The 20,576-nt window shown below is 42.8% G+C and overlaps 1 pseudogene; it reads left to right on the top strand.

The window, feature by feature from the left end:
- Nucleotides 1–12,665, top strand: part of LOC132132331 (sarcosine dehydrogenase, mitochondrial-like) — a 77,087-nt pseudogene extending 64,422 nt beyond the window's left edge.
- The last annotated feature ends 7,911 nt before the right edge of the window (nucleotides 12,666–20,576 follow it).

The raw sequence follows: 20,576 nt of genomic DNA, 5'->3' as shown, positions 1-20,576 counted from the left end.
CCCTGCCGCTCTTCGGAATTAACAATTGGGTTGTATTCACTTTTGTCCGAGCGTCTTGGGTCACTCGATACAACCGGTCCTTTAAAATGGCAAAATACGCATAGGTGAGCGGGAGGGCAGGTGGGAGAGGCTGGCCATCGATGGAGCGGACCTGTTGAAATGCATGCTTTAATGTCTCATCCTGCCAACAGGCCAGCCCAGACCTACCCGCCGCCCCAGGGCAGGGAGCGGATTGGGGAATTGGCGCGGAGAGAGCGGAGAAATGGAAGCACTGTCCCCTCCAGCAGCCACAAGCCCCGCCCCCCTGGGCCCTTGGACTCGCGAAGTGGCCTTGGTCAGTCCTGCCCCGCCCCCGGGGCGGGACACGAGGAGGGCCGGGTGGACGGGACCTAGGGAGAGGGACAGGGGGAGAGAGAGAAGGAGAGAGAGAGTTAGTAGGTGGGGGTGCGCCGACCCCTTGGCACGCCACCATGTGGTCCTCCGTCTTTTTGGGAAGCCGAGCGATGAACTGCTCCAGCACCACCAGGTCGACGACATGCTCCACGTCGCTTCCCTCGAATAGTAGCCACTTGCGGCAGGAGTCCCGGAGCTGTTGGGCCATCGCGAAGGGCCGACCGGCCTCGCCCAAGTCCAGGGACCAGAAGTGCTGGCGGTGTTGCTCTGGCGACCGGCCGACCCGCTGGATGATGGCCCTCTTCAGGTCGTCGAAGACCAGGAGGTTCGCCACCGGAAGTTGTTGCGCAGCCACCTGGGCCTCGCCGGAGAGCAGGGGAATGAGTCGCACCGGCCATTGCTCGCGGGGCCACCCGCAGGCCTCTGCCGACTTTTTCGAACAGCTCCAGGAAGGCCTCCGGATCGTCCTGGGGCCCCATCTTGTGAAGTGGCAGGTGCATGGGGGCTGCGGGCAGCCCAGCGGCCTCGGCGCGAACCTCCCGATCAATCCAGCTCCGGAACCTCTCGCGGTCCTCCTGCTGGGCCTGAACGATGGCCTGGAAGCGTCTCTCCTGATCGGACCTCAGGTCAAGCAGGGCCTGGTGTTGTTCGCGGTGCAGGACCGCGAGGGAAGTGATGATATCTGCAAGCGGCGTTGTGGACGGGCTTTGCATGGCGGCGACGGCGGTCCTTCTTCCTTCCCGGGTTTCAGCACCAGTGTAGTAAGTTCGTGTGTGGCAAGGAAGAGGACAAAAAGGTCGGCTGGACTGCTGACGTATTTATTAATAACAAAAATAAATAAAGCTTTGCAAACACCAAATGGTGACTTCTATTCTGAAACGTTGGCAGAGCACTTTCGGTTTACTCCTTCCGGTTTCCGTTTCCGGTTCGGGTCAGCAGTCCGTCTCTCTCTCGCTTGCTTCCGTCTTTCCCGGCGTTTTATACTCTCTCGACGCCAATTACTGGAACAAGAAACAGGTGATGACCATTTTTGCCCAAACCACTCACTTACCGCTCGTCTCCTGATTCTCTCTCCCGCTGCAGACTTCGCTAAACTTCGCTAACTGTATTGACCAATCAGCACCCAGAAAAGGAGGATTTTATTTACACTTTCTGTGCGTGTGTGTGTGTGTTTATGCATGTCAGACAGATTCTTTTGACTAACATAGACACACCGCTCTATTGGCTGATGGCTTGTGTCATCCTCTTTAATCTCTGCACACTCCTTCACTCTCTTTCTCTCTCACACCTCAGAAGGTGGTCATTTATAATAACAGTGTATATCAAGAAAAGCAAAGCCAAAAAATAACCAAAAAAAACCTTTGCAGTTTATGCATTTAATAAAATCAAGCACCATTGATATTTATGCGTACATTAGACATTATATTACAGTAGATTCATTTTTTTGTAGATGCTTCATTACCAAAGACTTCAACCTGACTGGTCTTAAATTTAAATAACATAATGTAAACCTAATCGAGGAATATAGACATTGAGCTTGAGGTCAGTCAGCAAATGGGAGTGAGCGAGAATGATTCATTCATTTAAAAGATTTGTTTAAAAGCACCGATATGATGGATATTGTAAATCATTATACAGTACATGCATTTTTCAATGATTTCATAATCACAGATGAGATAAGAAGAGAAGAATCCAACTCTTTATCTGCATTGTGTTCCTGTGAAATATGTGTTTCTGTGGCTCAGTGGTAGAGCATTGCGTTAGCAGCGCAAAAGGTCGTGGGTTTGATTCCCAGGGGGATACACATTAGGTTACAAAATGTTAGCCTGAATGCACTGTAAGTTGCTAAAGTGCGTGCTAAATGCATAAATGTAAAAAGGCAATAGACACCCCCTTTAACTAATTGATTTTATTATCAAATTGGAAATACTTGAGTCTGTTTTGCGACATGCATTTATACATACATATACATATTTTTTTAATGATTATTGAGTGTCACATTCAACCCTTTCTGTGTTATCATTAAAAGTTAATGTACTGTTCAAAATGTTAGGATCCGTCAGATTTGTTTAATGTTTTTTAAAGAAGTCATTTATTTGATCAAAAATACAGTAAAAATATGACTATTGTCACGTATTATTACAATCCTATTTCCTATTGTAATATATTGTGATGTAATTTATTTCTGTGATCAAAGCAGAATTTTCAGCATCATCTCACATGATCCTATAGAAATCATTTTAATATGCTGATTTGATGCTCAATAAACATTTCTTATTCTTATTATCAACAGTTGTGCTGCTTCTTATTGTGTGGAAACCATGATGCTTTTTTTCAGTACCCTTTAATCAACAGAAAGTTCAAAAGCATTTATTTAAATTATAATTAATTTGAAACATTCCAAATTTGCTTTTTCCAACTCTTTTGAACAACTTAATGCATCCTTGCAGATTAAAATTATTAACTTAAAAAATAAAAAAAACAAATGTGCTTTGAATGCATTTTTGGTGACATGTAGAAATGGGGAAACCTGAAATCTGGGATCATATACACATGCATCATCCTGCTTCTGTTTGTTTTAAACTAAACTCTTGAGTATCTTTCAAACTTGTCATACCCTGATCCTTACAAACAGCAGAAACAGTGGCTCTTCCTGAAAGAGCTGCTGGTAACACACTAACTTCCTTCCTGCAGAAACTGATAAAGACCTGTGCACTCTGACTCCCAGATACTGCATAAAACCAGCCAGTCGGATTGGAACCGGCGATTTTTGCCAGCTTTTGGTTGAATATGCTTCAAGCAGTCTGTGAGCGCAGATCTGCACATGGGCTATCTGAGGCTAAGACCCCAGTGGATTGTGGGTAACAGGGTCTCAAGCTATTGAAACAACTGTCTTGAATTAGACGACAGCTATTGACGGCCAGAAACGCTTCACATGCTCACTGTATCTCCCTGCAGGTTACAGTGGAGAGTGCAGTGCTTGTTTCTGGCTGATAATGGTGTCCTTCACATGATCTCAGCCCCTCAGGCCTGGCACAATGAACCGCTTCTCTCTGCTCACTGCAAAGACACAGTAATGCACACACTCGGCTGTGTCTGGTCTGGAGAACGGCCAGGCTATTATCTAAGTGACTGTTGTGTGCTCTGCTGTTTAGTGCTGTTGGTTCTTCTTTTCGCCGGCTGCTGTATCTTAATCCTGGTTGAGTGTTAATGTGTGTTCGGTAAGAGTGAGAGGCAGGTACTTCAGCTCAGTTTAATGAACAGTTGAGCTTTAAGTTAATGGAGGCTGGACAGATGGACACCAGGATGAACCTCTACTGAAACTGTTTCAAAACAGTGTTTTCTGGCTCTCTTTATGGAAAATACTTCATCATGTAACTCATGTACCGGAATTATTATTAACAATAAAGCCATTTTAAGATTTGCAACATGTACAAGAAAATAGACTCATAAGGAAATTTATTTTTATTCATCATGGTCACATTAAATTGATCAAAAGTGACAGTAAAGACATTCACGTCAACAAATGATTTCAAAGAAATGCTGTTGTTTTGAACTTTATATTTAACAAATAATCCTGATGAAAAGGTTATCACACCTTCCAGAAAAAAATGTAAAGCAGCAAAAGCTGTTTGATAATAATCAGAATCTTTCTTGAGCAGTAAATCAGTATATCAGAATGATTTCTGAAGATCATGTGACACTGAAGACTGGAGGAATGATGCTGAAAATACAGCTTTGAAACTTCTTTTAAAACATATTGACAGAGAAAACAGTTTTTGTAAATTGTAATAATATTTCATAGTATTCCAGTTTTTGCTGTATTTTTGATCACATAAAATCAGCCGTGGTGACCAGAAGACTTTTTTATTTATATTTTTTAATAACCGTTCCCAAACTTTTGCATGGTAGTGTCTATTTAATTACATTTTTTAATGGCAACTGTTTATTCAGATGTCCAGAGGTTTTCTGAGAAAGTCAAAAATTTAATTTTAGTATTCTTGAATGGTATAAAAAACACTTTTATCATACTAGCATACTATTTTAGACTATGTTCTACTTGTGTACTGTTTAGACTCGTCTGTCTTGGTTTTAACCTCTATCACCCATAAGGGATTTTAGAGGGCAAGCACTGAACTATTTCAGAGATTTAACAAAAAAATTTCCTTTTTTCTTTTCTTTATTTTGTGTGTGTTTATAGGTGAGGGCCATGCGGTTGTCGTTCGTGGGTGAGATGGGCTGGGAGCTTCACACCCCTAAAGAGTCCTGTCTGCCCGTCTACCGTGCCGTCATGGCCGCAGGGGACAAGTATGGCGTCTGTAATGCCAGCTACAGGGCCATTGATTCCTTGAGCATTGAGAAAGGTGAGGGTTAATGTTATTATTATTACCATCACTGTTATTCACTGTCACTATTAATATTATTTTGACTTGGGTCATTAAGAAACCATTCAAAACATCCAAGTTACCTCACAAACACTCTGCAGTGCCTTGGCAATCACCTTAGCTTGTGCTACATTTTGCATAGGATCACTAACATCTTCTTCTGGAAACATGAATAAGTCTAGTCACACTGCAAGCATAAAACATCATTGTATCTCTCTCCAGTAGAGCCACATATATAATTCATTCTTAGTGCTTTATTCAGCCTTAAATGGTAGTTTTTCTGCAGCAGCAGCATTGGTCAAGTATGCAGTAAATGCACACAGATGGAGATAATAGTTCAGGTGTACTGTAGGCTGGTAGGCGTTTCTTATGCATTGAGCTCTTTGTTGATTTAAAGGTAGTAGTAGACAGCGGGGCACAATAAAAACTCATTACTGCAGGTGAACACTTCAGCACTTCCACTGAACTCATGAGACTCAACACCTCTTCACTGTTTGTCCACTCTGTAGGTCATATCTTCTAGACTGTGGTTGAAGTGCTTTACCTGGGTGCAAGATGAAGAAATAAGTCCACCTCTGTTCATGTGAATGCATCAGCATGTTAGTGATAATGGATGTGCGTTTTCATGTTTAGGGATTTTTTCTGCATTTGGTTCAATGACGTGATGATCTTTGGATATAGTATATTGATTACTTTTACACTATTTACACAGAAAATGACTCTTTTTATTTTCTAAATTAAAATTCATTTTGATGCCTTTTGTGGGGTCAAGTTTAAAATGTTAACATTATAAGAGATTTTGTTATAAAAATAAAAAAATAAAAAAAATCTACATTACCGTTTAAAAATATGGGGTCAGTAAGATTTTTTCAAATGTTTTATAAAGTAAAAAAAAAAGGTCATACAGTAATATTGTGAAATATTATTACAATTTAAAATAACCTTTTTTCTATGTGAATATATTGTAAAATGTGATTTATTCCTGTGATCAAAGCTGTATTTTCAGCATCATTCCTCCAGTCTTCAATGTCACATGATCCTTCAGAAATCATTCTAATATGCGGATATTTCTTATAATTATTTAATAATTTTTCAATGTCCTGTAATGAATAGAAAAGTCCAAAAGAACAATATTTTTTATATAACTCTTTTGTCACTTTTGACTAATTTAAGTTTTAATTTCCATCCAAAAAAAACTCCAAACTTTTGAACGCGTATATTCAGGAAGTCATTCTGTTCAAAACATTTGTACAATTATTAAATCAAAGTTTTGTTGACAAGTTTTGTTTATTTATTTATTTTTGTTAAAATTGGTTTTGAATTACCGGTCTCTCTCTCTCTCTCTCTCTCTCTCTCTCTCTCTCAAAGAAGAGATTTCAACCATAGCTATCACTGTTAATAATGTCAATGTAATAAAAAAGGCAGCAATATTAAGATTGTAGATTAACAGAAGGATTTAGTAGGCCTTTGACTGAGTTTCAAAATCATTTTAGTGGTTATTGCTCTGTTTGCTTTAAGCATTTTGTTTTAGCATTACATCAGTTGCTCACCACTGAATCCTCCGCAGTGAATGGGTGCCGTCAGAATGAGAGTCCAAACAGCTGATAAAAACATCACAATAAGTAACTCAGACCACTCCAGTCCATCAGTTAATGTCTTGTGATGCGAAAAGCTGCATGCTACAGAAAAAACTTGATTCTGGAGGAAGTGTTATTATGGATTGTGGACTCATATTTTAGCCAGAAGCGATGGTTTGATGTTAAAAATGTCTTAATGATGGATTTGTTTCTTACAAACACACAGCTTTACACTTCACACGACATTAACTGATGGACTGGAGCGTTGTGGATTACTGTGAAGAAACAAACTCGTCTACATCCTGGATGGCCCGAGGGGGGAGTATATTTTCAGCAAATTTTCTTTTTTGGGTGAACTACTTTAAAATTCAAAGCACAGCAGTAGACTAATATGCTGCTCATCACTGGTTTCATAGCCTCAGGTATTTGGCAAGGTTTTTGACATTTATTTACAAACCATCTGACTTAAAAGTGAATAATTGCTGTCATTCCGAACTAATGATATTATACATCACAATACATTTGACTCATAAGGTTTTTCCAAGGAGACATCTGAGTTTGACCAACACTTTCCACTTTTCATGTCCACTTAGAGCTTCATTTGTTCCTGCCATGAGCCTTAGTCAATACAAGTTAAGCAATCTAATGTTTTACATATGGCCCAAACAGCTTTATAGTTTATAGAAGTTGAATTCACAACAAACTTGGATTCAGTGATGTTAATACTTTTTAGAAGTTGAAAGCAAACTGCCAATTCTGGATATGGCCTCAAGGATCTGCTATGAATGCCATGCAGTTTCTCTGGACAAGTGCTCATGTTATTATGGTATCCTCATTTGATCAGCACTGATGTGTTGCATTCACATTAGCAACATTTTAGTTAAGTTTCTGGTTCAAAAAGGTCAGTTCGATTGTAATTGTGTAGATGTATGAAACTCAGCACACACAGCAGCTTTCTGTTGGTCAGAGTTGTAAATTCACTTGAACTTCTGAACCAAGTGTGAAATCTGCAAGGCACCGAACCCACAACTGCTCCCCGGGCGCCGCAGCATAAATGGCTGCCCACTGCTCCGGGTGTGTGCTCACAGTGTGTGTGTGTGTTCACTGCTGTGTGTGTGCACTTTGGATGGGTTAAAAGCAGAGCACGGATTCCTAGTATGGGTCACCATACTTGGCCGTATGTCACTTTCACTTTCATTTGTGTCTGCTATGGGTCATCCTTTAATTTGGGGGACCAATTCCACTATTAGCTAACTATTAACTACAACTTTTGCCCTGCTAAAATGCTAATTACTGCTTATGAACATTTAGTTAAGGTAGTTTGCGTATGGGGTAGAATTAAGGAATCTATAATATGGTCATGCAGAATAAGGCATTAATATGTGCTTTGTACATACTGATAAACAGCCAGTATGCTAGTAATATGCATAGTAGTAAGCAACTAGTTAATAGTGAGAATTGGTTCCTAAACCAAGGTCTGCTACCATGCTATGTATTTTAGGCATACTACTGTACAGTACTGTAGATTGCATTATTAGCATAGCAGCATGCTAATAATCACAGCATCTACAGAAACTGTATTGAAACCAGTTGTAAATCAAGTGAGTTACTGCCCATGTAGAATGTTCCAAATCAGACTGTTATGAAGATCCATTTTGACCTTATGAGTCAGCTGCCTTTGTAGGCAGTAGAGAGCAAGGGAGATAGGCTGCATGCAGCTGTTTTATCTTTTACTCACACAGTCAGATCGGAATATGAGAATGGGTCACTTCTTATCATTAACATTATATTTTAAGTACAATTGAACGTTGGCAAGTACGATTAAGACATAAGTACTAAGAAACACTCCCTTTTCTCTGATTTGTGTCTTTGTTGCATATGAACTCGTTTCCCTTCTCTGCTGTAATGATTGAGAGCGAGTCATGCGAGTTGTTCCTCATATAGGCTAATTTAACAGGCCTGTAAAGAGCGATGATTAGATGAAGGATACTGTGTGCCATCATCTCTGATGAGTATATGCTGCCATTATTGTGAGGTGCTCATTTGCATTTCTTAAGTTTTAATACTGTTCTGAAATGAAAGGTGAGGTTCAGTATGGCTGGGTGCTGTAAAATGTTTTATATACAGTTGTGCTCATAAGTTTACATACCCCTTGAAGAATATGCAAAATGTTAATAATTTTCACAAAATAAGTGAGCTCATGAAAAGTGAATGTAATTTTTTATTTAGTACTGTCTTGAATAAGCTATTTTACATAACTGATGATATTTATAAAATGACCCCGTTCAAAAGTGAATGTTAATACTGTGTCATCTCCTGGACGATAACATGTTTTGTGATGGTTGTTCAAGAGGCCCTTGTTGGTCCTGAACAGTTCAACTGCCTGTTTTCTTCTGAAAAATCCTCCAGCTCCTGCACTTTCTTTGGTTCTCCAGCTTCTTCTGCATATCTGAACCTTAATTTCCAACAGTGACTGTATGATTTTGAGATCCATCTTTTCACTCTGAGGACAATTGAAAGACTCATACATAACAATTCCAAAAGCTCAAAACATTTACTGATGGTCAAGAAAGCAACACGATGCATTGATGTGTGATGTGTAAATTTTTCTTATTTCTCTTCTGGTCGCTTGTCCACATACGAAGCGCTGGTCTGCCATCACAGAGGGATCCCCATCCTGACACGTCTGTGGGAACCACTATTCGTCTAACTACTGTGTCCCGTACACACCTGGTCACTGCCCTACGGCAGGGGCTGCTTGCAACGTGTGAACAAGTGAGCGACTGGAATTTCCTGAGCTCTGAATGCGGCTAACCATTGCTTTGAGGCTAGGGGCTGCCGCTATAATGTGAATGAGTAAGTGATTGGGAGTTCTGTACACGGTTGGTTACTGATAGCATACTCTGCTTACAGTTGGCTGTAGCTTTGAGGCAAGGGGTACTGATATGGACATTTTCTGTGAAAGAGCGATTAAGCGACTGGATCTTCTCCATGCTCTGCACACGGCTGACCACTCACTGCTCCAAGTCCAGGGGCTGCTCATATCCAGCGAATTAGTGAGAGCCTGGAACTGTTCTGTGCTCTGCACTTGACTGGCCACTGTTTTGAGGCAGGGGTTGCTGGTATCGTCTGAATGAGCGATCGAGCGTCTTGAATCTCTCCGTGTGCTGTACACAGCAGGCTGCTGCTTGAATCATGCCAATGAGAGTCTGTGAAACCCTGTAAACTTTCTCTAATAGATGGCACTATCAGCAACAGTCAGGTGGGGGGGGGGGGGGGGGGGGTGAGAAGAACAGAGGAACTGGGCCCGTGGCGCTTGCTTCCCAAGTTCTTAGGGCATCGCTTAATGTCTGGTAGACAAACACGGGCTGCACTGCATCTGTGTGGGGGCAGGGAATATCCATTCTGAAGGAGACATGGGAGGTTTAAGTGAACAAGGGGGGTGCAGAATTGACACGTCACAGGCCCATCACCTAAACTTTCTGTCCCAAGCTGGCATGCCTTCTGTCTCCATGACTCAGCAGCAGAGGTGAGGAAGTAAACGGACAGCTCATCCGTACTATAAGATGATGTTATACTCACCGCAGCACTGCAGGAAATGGTAATCCGGGCACCTTCCACTGAAGCATATACTTCAATGGTATGCGATAAGAGGCTTCTTGAAACGGTATCACTAAGTGAAGGACAAAGATGTGGAGGTAAATTGGCACCCAACATCACCTATATAGCAACTGAGCCCACCAATCAGGTGAATGCTCGAACGCCATTGGCTATTACGCAGCAATAAAGTGATTCAATCATATTTCAGATTCTCAAGAGGAAAAGGGTTTCCCCATACGTAATGTCAAGAGACCGACTGGAAAAGGGAACCCTCTTTTGTGTGGAATTACTTCCTTCTTCCTCCATGGATTCAAATCTCAGTTTTGCCAGTTTAACAGCTGAGCACAAAAGTCTCTGTTACTAATTCCGAAGCATCACTTTAGAACTTTAATAACGAAGGAGCGTTGAGTTGCTTCATTGAAAGCTTATTGTATTGAAAGCCAATACCATTCTCAATACTTAATACTATTGTTATTAAAAACTACTATTATATATATCAAAAATTATTTTTTGAATAATAATATTTTATAAACAACAAAAACACTCATCATAAAATTTACTAGGGAATTCAGTCAAAAGTACAAATGCAGCGCTCTGATATGCAGCATTAAAGTTACAGAAATTATAATGTGATGAGATTTTGCCCTCAGCCCGTGAGATTTACCCAAAACAAATTATATCTCATGTTTAACCACAGTAGAGACATCAGAACCAACGGAATATTCCAGAATGAGTGCTGAACGGCCGCTGATGCCCTGGATATCTCCAAAAACCTTCAAATAGACGTTATCTTTATTAACAAACTGCATATTTGAAGTTTAAACAACTACATTCTTGCCTAAAATAAACTCTTAAAACTGCATTCTGGGATGCAAGAACAGTATTATTTATAAAATTGTGGTGGTTTTGGGCATCTGCCATGACACTTTCTGTGAGAAATACTGAAAGAGGAGTGAAATGGTTGGAGGGCTACTATCACTAGAATATTGCATGCCTGAAAAATGCCCTCAGCCAATCAGGTTCAAGAACCAGAAAGGAGTGTATATATATATATACACGGTAAACAGTGTGAGTTATGATGCTTGGACACAGTGGCAGCTCTGAAGTCCGTGTACTGTGAGTATGACATGATACAGGGGGATGTATACTTAATGTTAACTGACAGAGAGCTAGATGAGGAGGGACAGATGGGGAGGTAGAGCGGAGACGTCTCCATTCCACAGCATAGACGGCAGTGCTGTTGAACAGGGCTGAGTGCTGATCTGATCAGAGCTTTACTCTCTCTCTGCTCACTGCATTACACACCACTGACACATCACTGGACATAATGCCAGAGAACTATTATTCACGGCCGAGAGACCTCGTTACTTCATGCATAAGACTTTTCATGGTTTCTAGTTCACATTTTTGAATTTTCCGAACCCGTGTGACTTGCTTTCTACAATGGAACACAAAAGAGGAAATTTTGAAAAATGTCCTGGAGAGTTTGCAAGCTTCAAAAGGACTGAATGTATTGTAAAAGCAGCCCTTACTATAGTCTATGTATTAACTTACTAGTAAATAAATACTATAATTTGTTCAAATAAATGTGGTCTTTCATTTGTGTATCTGATTTTAAGTGGGCAGAATGCTAGAGCTAACAAAACGTAATTGACAAAAATATCTGTAATATTTTACCCTTCCAAGCATTAAGTTGTCAATACTAGCAAATGGTGCCATTGGATAATACATGGCTAGCTGTGCATTAAACTATTTTAATGCACTCCGGGGAGGCAACCACCAAAATTGTTTAATGCATTATCCTTTACATACAGTATACAGTAAAAAAAAAATATTATTGTTTATTCTTTAGCATATAAACATTATAAGAAATATAAGACTGTGTATGTATGTAATTTCATGTTTACTGCAGAATACGAACACATGTACAAATATTTAAGCAGGTCCATGCATAGAAGGACTGATTCAATTACGTGATTTTCATTTTAGAATCATGAGTTTTTCTCCAGGAATTCACCACAATTATGAATACTTAAAAAACTGACTGCTTCAACAAAGCATATATCAATATATCACCTTTTTTGTGTTTGTATTTTAATACCTTTAAATACATGTATGCTGTAGAGTTACTGTATTAATTGGATGAGCAAATACTATGTTTTATTTGCACACTGCACAGCTGTTTTGCTTTAGTTTCTATAGCTACAGCTGCTGCTTAATTCTTTGTAGCAGTCAGTGGATATCTACCAATGTGTCCATTAAGACTGCATTGTGCCCACTTACAGAGGTCAGGCTAGTTTTCCAGCCACTGCATCTTGATCTCGACTCCACAGGGTAATGCCTGCAGCTCGCGCAGTTTTAATTAAAAAGAGATGTAACCCCTGACAGAGAGCAAGCTGCAGGGGCACAGATAGAAAGAGAGGGATATGAGAGCAGACTTCATTTCTATTGCATGGTTTGACACTGCGATATGAAAAAAAAAAAAAAAAAAATCATGTGGATTAAAGAGAATTAAAATAAATCCATTTTACTCAAACTTTGCTTGAATTTATCTCTGTTCACTTCTCCCCCAGGTGAGCCCTGATTTCGTCCGCAGCGGTGAATTCATTCTGGAAAGGATGGGCGTCACAAACAAGGCTACAGCTCACCTGAGATCTCCCTTTGACCCCGAGAACAAGCGTGTTAAGGGCATCTACGGCTGAACAAAGACTGATTCAGTGTAACTGAGGTAAATGTTTACAGGCCTTTATCCAAAACATTAGCATCAGCATTCCAGGACCGAGCTGAATACACTTCTGTATTTATACTCACTGTCTTTAAGGGATGATTCACTATAAAGGATCATAGAAGAACAATGAACTAATGTGAATTTCAGAAATAACCTGGTTATACAGTGTAATAGTGTTCAGCTTCTTTCAGTGCCTTAAATTTAATCATTTTCAGAAATAAATCATTTATATTTTTCAGAAAACCATGTCTCTGACTTTTTTTGTACTAGCTTGAATATTTGTGTTTTCACAGAATAGTTGTGCATTAAAGATTTTATTTAAATCAAATCAAATATACTAATGTAATGATTACTGTAACTTTTGCCAATTATAAATCAGTGGAATTAAATAAGATGTAGTCACATGATGTGAAAGTCTTTTCTGTGTACATTTTGTATGTTGTATTTTCCAGACAGAATGAGTGAAACTAAATGTGAATTCTGCATGTTGGGCCATCAGTTCATCCACATGTACTGCAACTGAACTTAAATTAACACTACACTGGATTTTAACCATGCAGTAAAATCAATAACCAATGCATTTAATTTCCTTATTGCTAATAATAGTAATTCTTTCTAAAGTCTGCCCTTCAAGCTGTATGCTCTTTAACTTCATTTGTTGTTTAAATGGAAAGTGTGAATATGCTAAATGTATGAAGATTAAAACACTGTCATATTGTTTTTATGATTCCTTATAGGAGAACATAAACTTCCATTTAAAAGTTTGGGTTAAGTTAGAATTTTTTTTTTTTTTTTTTTGCTTTTATTAAGCAATAATGACTTAAATCGGCCAAAATGAGAATAAAGCCATTTATAATCATTCAAAAGATTTTTATTACAGATAAATGCTGATCTTTTGTTACTTTATGTTTATTGAAATAAAAAAGTATCACGGTTTCCACAAAAATATGAATTGTTTTCAACATTGATAATAATGAAAAATGTTTCTTCAGAAAGAAAATCAGCACATTATAATGATTTCCCAAGGATCATGTGACCCTGAAGACTGGAGTAAAGATGATTAAAATTCAGCTTTGATCACAAAAACAAATGAATATTTTACAATAGAAAGCAATTGTTTTAAATTGTAATAATATTACACAGTTTTTATTGTTGTATTGTTTTTTTATCAGATATATGCAACCTTTGTGAGCTGAAGAGACTTTAATAATGATTAATATTAATACTGTCATAATGTTTAAAAACCATTGCATAATGTCTACTATTTTGCTTACTGTCTTTTAAAATAGTATCATTGTGCACCGAACAATGATGTCAACTTTTCAAATGTAATGCATCTCTATGTAACCCGTCTTGTCTTTCTGCGTTGTGTTCTGGGTTGTTCTCAAGTAGACACAGGGGCACTGGCTGTCACAATGTAGTTTATTATCTGCGGTCATAAACAATACGGCAATGAGTGTTGCGTGACATCAAATTAGCATCTCAGTCAAATCCAGCATTGCTCTGACTGAGGTCAACCTTGCGCGGCGCAAGTCCCCGGTCTGATGACGTCACACGCACGCACTGCGCTAACCCGACGCGCAGGCAGAAAGAACCCAAAACGAAACTCCCAGTAATACAAAAAGAAATATTTTTGGGGGAATTCATAAGTATACAAATAAACCTGCTACATTCACCCCCCCCCCCCCCCCTGAATTCCACCAAAATAACGACACCCCTAAATTCTATAATAGCACCAAAAATGCATTAATGTAAACACACTCGTACCCGGACCAAATAGCAATGAAATCTAATCCCAAAGTTCAGTAAAAACTATCCGTAAAACAGATCAAGAGAAAAAAAGAAGGTTGATCAGGCCCTCATGCTCTCAGGAACATAAAGGTGCAGCCTACACCCCTAAACATCTGGTTCCCTGGCTTGAAAAACCCCACAGTACGGTTTCACAATCAAGGAAGGAAAAAAAACAAAAACCCCATTTGAAAAGAGAAAAACTTAACGGTGTGCACTCTAAATCAAACTTTCTGAGGCAAAGAGAGGCCCCATATAACAGGTCTCTGAACCATACTCTCAATAAGCCTATTGACAGACCTAACCACACTCCCAGTTCTAGTTACGACCCTGCCTTGAATTCTGTTATCAACTACAGCAGTCTGAGTCACAGTAGAGTCAGCAGGTGAGCAGGCTTGAGTGGGGGTTGAGTCAGTCGGAGTCGTATCAACGTCAGTAGGTGCATTTGACTGAACAAGGTCTGGGTCAGACAGAGTCACTTTAGGTGAACTGGCCATGTCTTCATGAGCGTGAGACTCATCCTCAAGTTCAGGAATAGAAACTTTTTCGTCTGCTGAAGCCTCAGCAGCTCGATCTGGGTCTGACAGAACCCATGAGGACGTCCGTGCCAAGGAATACTCTCGCTCCAGATTGCTCAGGCTATCCACATCTCCACAGACACTTGTGCCTTCAACTTCTGATGAGCTGACAAAAGAGTGATTCTCCAGGGTGTCTTGGACAGGAAGGAAGCTTACGTCAAGCAAAAGGTTCCTGTGCACAACCTTGCTCTGGCCAGAGGCATCACTGATCTTGTAGATGTGAGTCTTGGGGTTCCGCTCCACTACCGTATACACTGCAGGTTCCCACTTATCGGCCAACTTCTTTTTTCCTTTCTCTCCCTTGTTCGCAAGCAGCACTCGGGCTCCGACATGTAAGGAAACCCCTCTGACCTTTTTATTGTACTGACGAGCCTGCTGTTCCTGCTCTTTAGTGGCATGCTGCTGGGCGATGTTGGCTGCCTCAGACAGGTAAGATAGCAGGGTCCTCGAGTGGCTGCTAAAGTCTGTCACAGTGAGGTCATGCAGAACAGACTGAAAGACAACATCAACTGGGAGCCTCGGAACGCGGCCAAACATTAAGTGGAAGGGTGCAGAGCCGGTTGTTTCGTGAGCAGTCGCATTGTATGCAAATGTCAGCATCTGGATCTGCTGTGGCCATTCTTGCTTGGCTCTCAGAGGAAGACTCTGTATCATGTTGCCCAGTGTACGGTTAAAGCGCTCTGTGCCCCCGTTGCCCATTGGGTGATATGCCGTTGTATGAGACTTTGCCACCCCCGACAGCTGCAGCAACTCAGACACCAGCTCACTCTCAAAACTAGGGCCCTGATCAGAGTGGATGCGCTCAGGGAACCCGTAGACACAAAAGACACAATCCCATAACTTTCTGGCCACTTGCTTGGCAGTCTGGTTCCTGCAAGGAAAGGCAAAAGCCATTTTCGTAAAGTGGTCAGTTGCCACCAGCACATCAACAGAGTTCTTGTTCTTATCCTCTGCTGACCAAAAATCAATGCAGACCAGTTCCATGGCAGCGGAAGTTTTAATACTTTCCAGAGGGCTCGTGCTGAGGGCTCCGGGGATTTTGCAAGTACACACCTCTCACAGCATCGCACATGCTCTCTCGTATCTCTCTCCATACTGGGCCATACAGCGCTGTCTCGCCAGATGGAGCGTCCTCGTCTGTCCTTGATGCCCTGCCAAGTCATGAACTCCCTTCAAGGCATCACCCCTCAAACTGGCTGGCAGTAGAAACTGGAATCTTTTCATCCTACTCACAGGGTCCCTCGTTTCTCGGTCCAAGACACCATTCCGAATGACTAGCCTCTCCCAGTGTTTCAGTAATGCCAACGAACTGGGGCCCATACTGTGCCTTTCACGTCTGGATGGCCGACGTCTGCGGACCACAAACAGGAGAACCGAAGATATAGTGGGATCCTGAAGCTGCTTATCTTCCAATTCGCGCAGAGTGAGTGAGGGCAGGGTACACTGGCCTGCAGGTTGCAGCTGTTGGACATGTTGGCCAAGACAAAGAGCCCTGTTCTCCACACCACTCCTCCAGGAACTGTGAGAGGCTAGAGCAGCTTTGACTTCAGCTGCACTGTAGAAGCCTGTGGTGTCATGTGGTGGCTCGTGCTGTTGAACCGCTTGGTGGTGTTGGACGCCCAGTCTGAATGTCTGTTGCACCTCCTCAGCCTCCGCACCTTCAGCCTCCTGCACTAGGCTACCATATGGCTCTTGGATCAGACGCCTGCTAAATGAACTGGTAAAGGGATCTCGACTGAGTGCGTCTGCTACAACATTTTTTGGGTCTGGGATGTATTTCAGGTCGAAGTTGTATGAAGACAGTTTGGCTACCCATCTCTGTTCGTATGCATTGAGCTTGGGCTTGGTCATGATTTGGGTCAGCGGGTTGTTGTCTGTCCACACGGTAAAGTCATGTCCCTTCAGCCAGTGACTGAACTTCTCAGAGACGCTCCATTTCAGTGCCATAAACTCAAGACGATGAACAGGATATCTTTGCTGTGACTTGCTGAGGGTCTTACTGGCAAAAGCAATGGGGCGAGCCTTGTCCTCCCCTACTGGCAATTGTGACAACACAGCCCCAAGCCCGTCCAGGGATGCATCAACGGACAGGATGAATGGTCTGGAGAAATCAGGATGGGCCAATACAGCACAGTTGAGCAGATCTGTCTTGAGCTTCTGGAAAGCTTTCTCGCATTCAGGAGTCCAATCTGCCGCAGTCAGCTTCCTGTACATACCCGCACCTCCTCCACTCCTACCAGTCCGGCCTCTCCTCTTCTGGCCTGCCGTCAGGGCAAACAGGGGCTTGGCAATGGCTGAGCAGCCAGGGATGAAAGACTGGTAGAAGAACACCATGCCAAGGAATGACTTCAGCCTCTTTACAGATGGAGTATGACCATCCTCCTCCATCAGAGCCTCCTTTGGCATCTTGCAGATGACATCAACCTTGGTGGGATCCACCGCAACCCCACTTTGGTCGATGACGTGACCAAGGAACCTCACTGACCTCATCAGAAGGTGGCATTTCTTGGGGCTCAGCTTGAGGTTGTTGTCTCTGAGCTTACTGAAGACCACTTGGAGCCTGTTTAGTGCTTCCACTTTAGTGGGCGCAAAGACAAGTAGGTCGTCTAAGTAGCAGAGCAGGCTTGTGAAGTTAAGGCTGCCAAAGATGCTCAGCATCATACGCATGAATGATGCTGGGCTGTTACAAAGCCCCTGCGGCATCCTATTGTACTCGTATAAACCAACAGGTGTCGTGAAGGCTGTATACTTCTTGTGGTCTTCACACATCGGAACATTATAGAAGCCCGAGGTCAGATCCATTGTACTGAAAACAGCATTACCTCCCAGTGCTGCTAGACAGTCGGCCTGATGAGGCAGTGGGTGAGCATCTTTTAAAGTCCGTGCATTCAGCCACCTGAAGTCTGTGCAGATTCTGAGCCCACCATCTTTCTTCCACACCATGACGAGAGGGGATGCATACTCACTGATGGACTTGCGGATGATCCCCCTCTCCTCCATGTCTGAGAGCACGCGTCATAGCTGTTGGAAATGTGCAGGAGGGACTCTCCTATATGGCATGCGAAATGGGCGATCATCTGTCAGGCGAATGCTGTGCACAAATTCTCTCGCCTCGCCACAATCAAGTGAGTGTCTGGAGAAGATGTCTTCATACTCTCCAACCAGTTCGACAAGACGTTTCTTCGCCCAAAAGCTAGCCTGGCATGAGTCAATGTCCAAATCGCTCAACCCCAGGTTGGACAGGCGTTCTTTGAGGTCAGCATCCGTGGCAGCTGAAACTATAACACTCTCTGGCTCCAAGCCCTCCATCTCACACAGACCTTGCTGAATGTTGAAGTCCTCCACAACAAGACATGGGAACACATCAGCGATGATGGCATTATGTCTCAATGTGATTGGCTTCAGCGAAAGGTTCGTCATCTTCAAGGGCACCCACCTGTCAGCCCACATCGCAGTGATGACACGACCCACAAGGACATCCCGTGGACTTGACCTGGAACCACATGGCTCCACAATGACTGTGCTGCCTGGAGACATCGGCACCTTGCTGGACAGCCTACCCCACACCAGGTGTCCAATGTGACAGCATGAGGCAGCTTCAAAGGGCCAATCTTTTCTGGGATATCCTCACTCTTCCATCTTGTGGTGCAGGACAGCATATCAAGGAACTGGTCACAGTCTGACGGTACTTTCTTGCCTCCAGCTGATATGAGTCTCCAGTAGTTTTCATCGCTCTTCATGGTACATGCGAGGTGCTTGAGGACATTCGAACCGATGATGAGCTCATCACGCTGGCCCGGCACAAGCAGAACAGGAACAGCGCACTTCACTCCATACACAGACAGCGTCAAGTCATAAACACCTTTGGGAAGTGTCTGCTTTCCCCCACAACCGACAAGCACAATTCTTTCTGCTGATTCAGGCTCTTTAAGAAGGACTCCCACTGCCTTGAGTAATGCTTCAGCCCCCTCACTCATCGTACAAGCCATGGAGTCAATCATGCCCTTCAGCTCCACCTTGTCATTAACCACAACCTGGACGTAGAATAATTCACTGAAAGCTGGCACCTCTGCAGACCCTTGAACCACGGTCTGAAGACCTTCTGGTATGGCTGAACAGGCATTAATGTAAAGTAGCTCCAAGTCCTCGTCTCCAATGAGGGTTTCGTGTTGATCCCCCACACTGCCCCTCTCCAAGTGTGGGCTCTCTAGTTTCCCACCAGCAGCCCTCGTCTGGCATCAGCCTGGCCCACCCGCTTCCGTCCATACTTGTCACAGTCCTTCTTCCAGTGACCAGGAGCAAAACACGCTAGACACAGGTTTTCTCTCCTGCAATGTGCAAGCGTGGAATGTCTGACATCGTCACAGACTCTACAACTCCTCCTCTGAAAGGGCATTGGAGCATATGATGGCTCTTGTGCAGGGGCTTGGATGTTCTGACGCACCACCAAGTGATCTAGAAGACTGATCAGTGCATCCATGCTATTCACACCAACAGCTGCGGCAGTGGCTGTAGTGGCGTGACTGGACTGGGGAGCTTGAAAGAATGCTGGTGACTGTGCATGTTGTGGAACAGACTGTGCATGTGATGGTTGAGGCAAGTGAACAGCTGGGGAATTGGGCACAAACTGTTCTGCTAAAGGTGAAAGCTGTGATGTTGGCGTCTGAACTGATGCGTTAGCAAACATAGTGGCTTGAGGCGGAACGAGCCCCTGGGAAAAAGGCAGCTGAAACTGGGGCTCTGCTGGTGCTGGTTGAGACAGCTCTGGCTCTCGTGACATGGCTGACTGTGTGTGAGTGACTATGTGTCTCTGTGGAGTATGAGAACTGGTCAGCGTGCGCATCCTGAGTTCCCTCAGGTAGAAGTCAATGCGTTCCTGGACCTCGCTCGTGGTCCATTCCTCGGCCGCCTTGAAGCTGAGTCTGTTAGAGAGTATGGGGTCTGGGCAAAACTTGATGAACATCATGCATACCTCCCGTCCCGGATCTTCAACACTTCGTCTCTGTCTCTTTAGGCAATCGTCAGCGATATCAATGGCATTATTCAACCTGATCCAGTAGTCCATCACCCCTTCGTCTCGCAGTGGCCTGGTGTTGTAAAAGTCAGCCATTGGCATGGATGAGTAGGTCAACTCACTAAAATGTTGTTTCAGTATGTCAAAGACAAAGTCGGGAGTCGCGTCAGTGGAGTTATGTCGTAGGGTAACCCGTACTACATCTCTAGCCTTCCCCCTTAGCTTAGCTAGTATCTCCTGTAGCTGCTGTTGTACTGGAACATTACTCTTACGAAAATATGCCCCTACCATTTCCACCCACTCCCGGACAGAACACTTATCACTGCTATCACCCCTATAAATAGGAGGCTCCTTAGCATCAGATTGCATTACTAGCCTAACACTGGACAAATTAAACTCCGTCGGTTGCTGTTCAGGCTGTGAACCCCCCTTTTTTACAGTGGTGTTGTGTGCTGTTACATCCCTATTACGTTGCAGCTGGTCTGCAATAGACTGGCCAATTTGGCTTGCTAA

Source organism: Carassius carassius, chromosome 49, assembly GCF_963082965.1.
Source record: "Carassius carassius chromosome 49, fCarCar2.1, whole genome shotgun sequence".
Classification (NCBI taxonomy): domain Eukaryota; kingdom Metazoa; phylum Chordata; class Actinopteri; order Cypriniformes; family Cyprinidae; genus Carassius; species Carassius carassius.
Note: the sequence above shows the minus strand (reverse complement) of the source record. Positions and strands in the feature narration are given on the sequence as shown.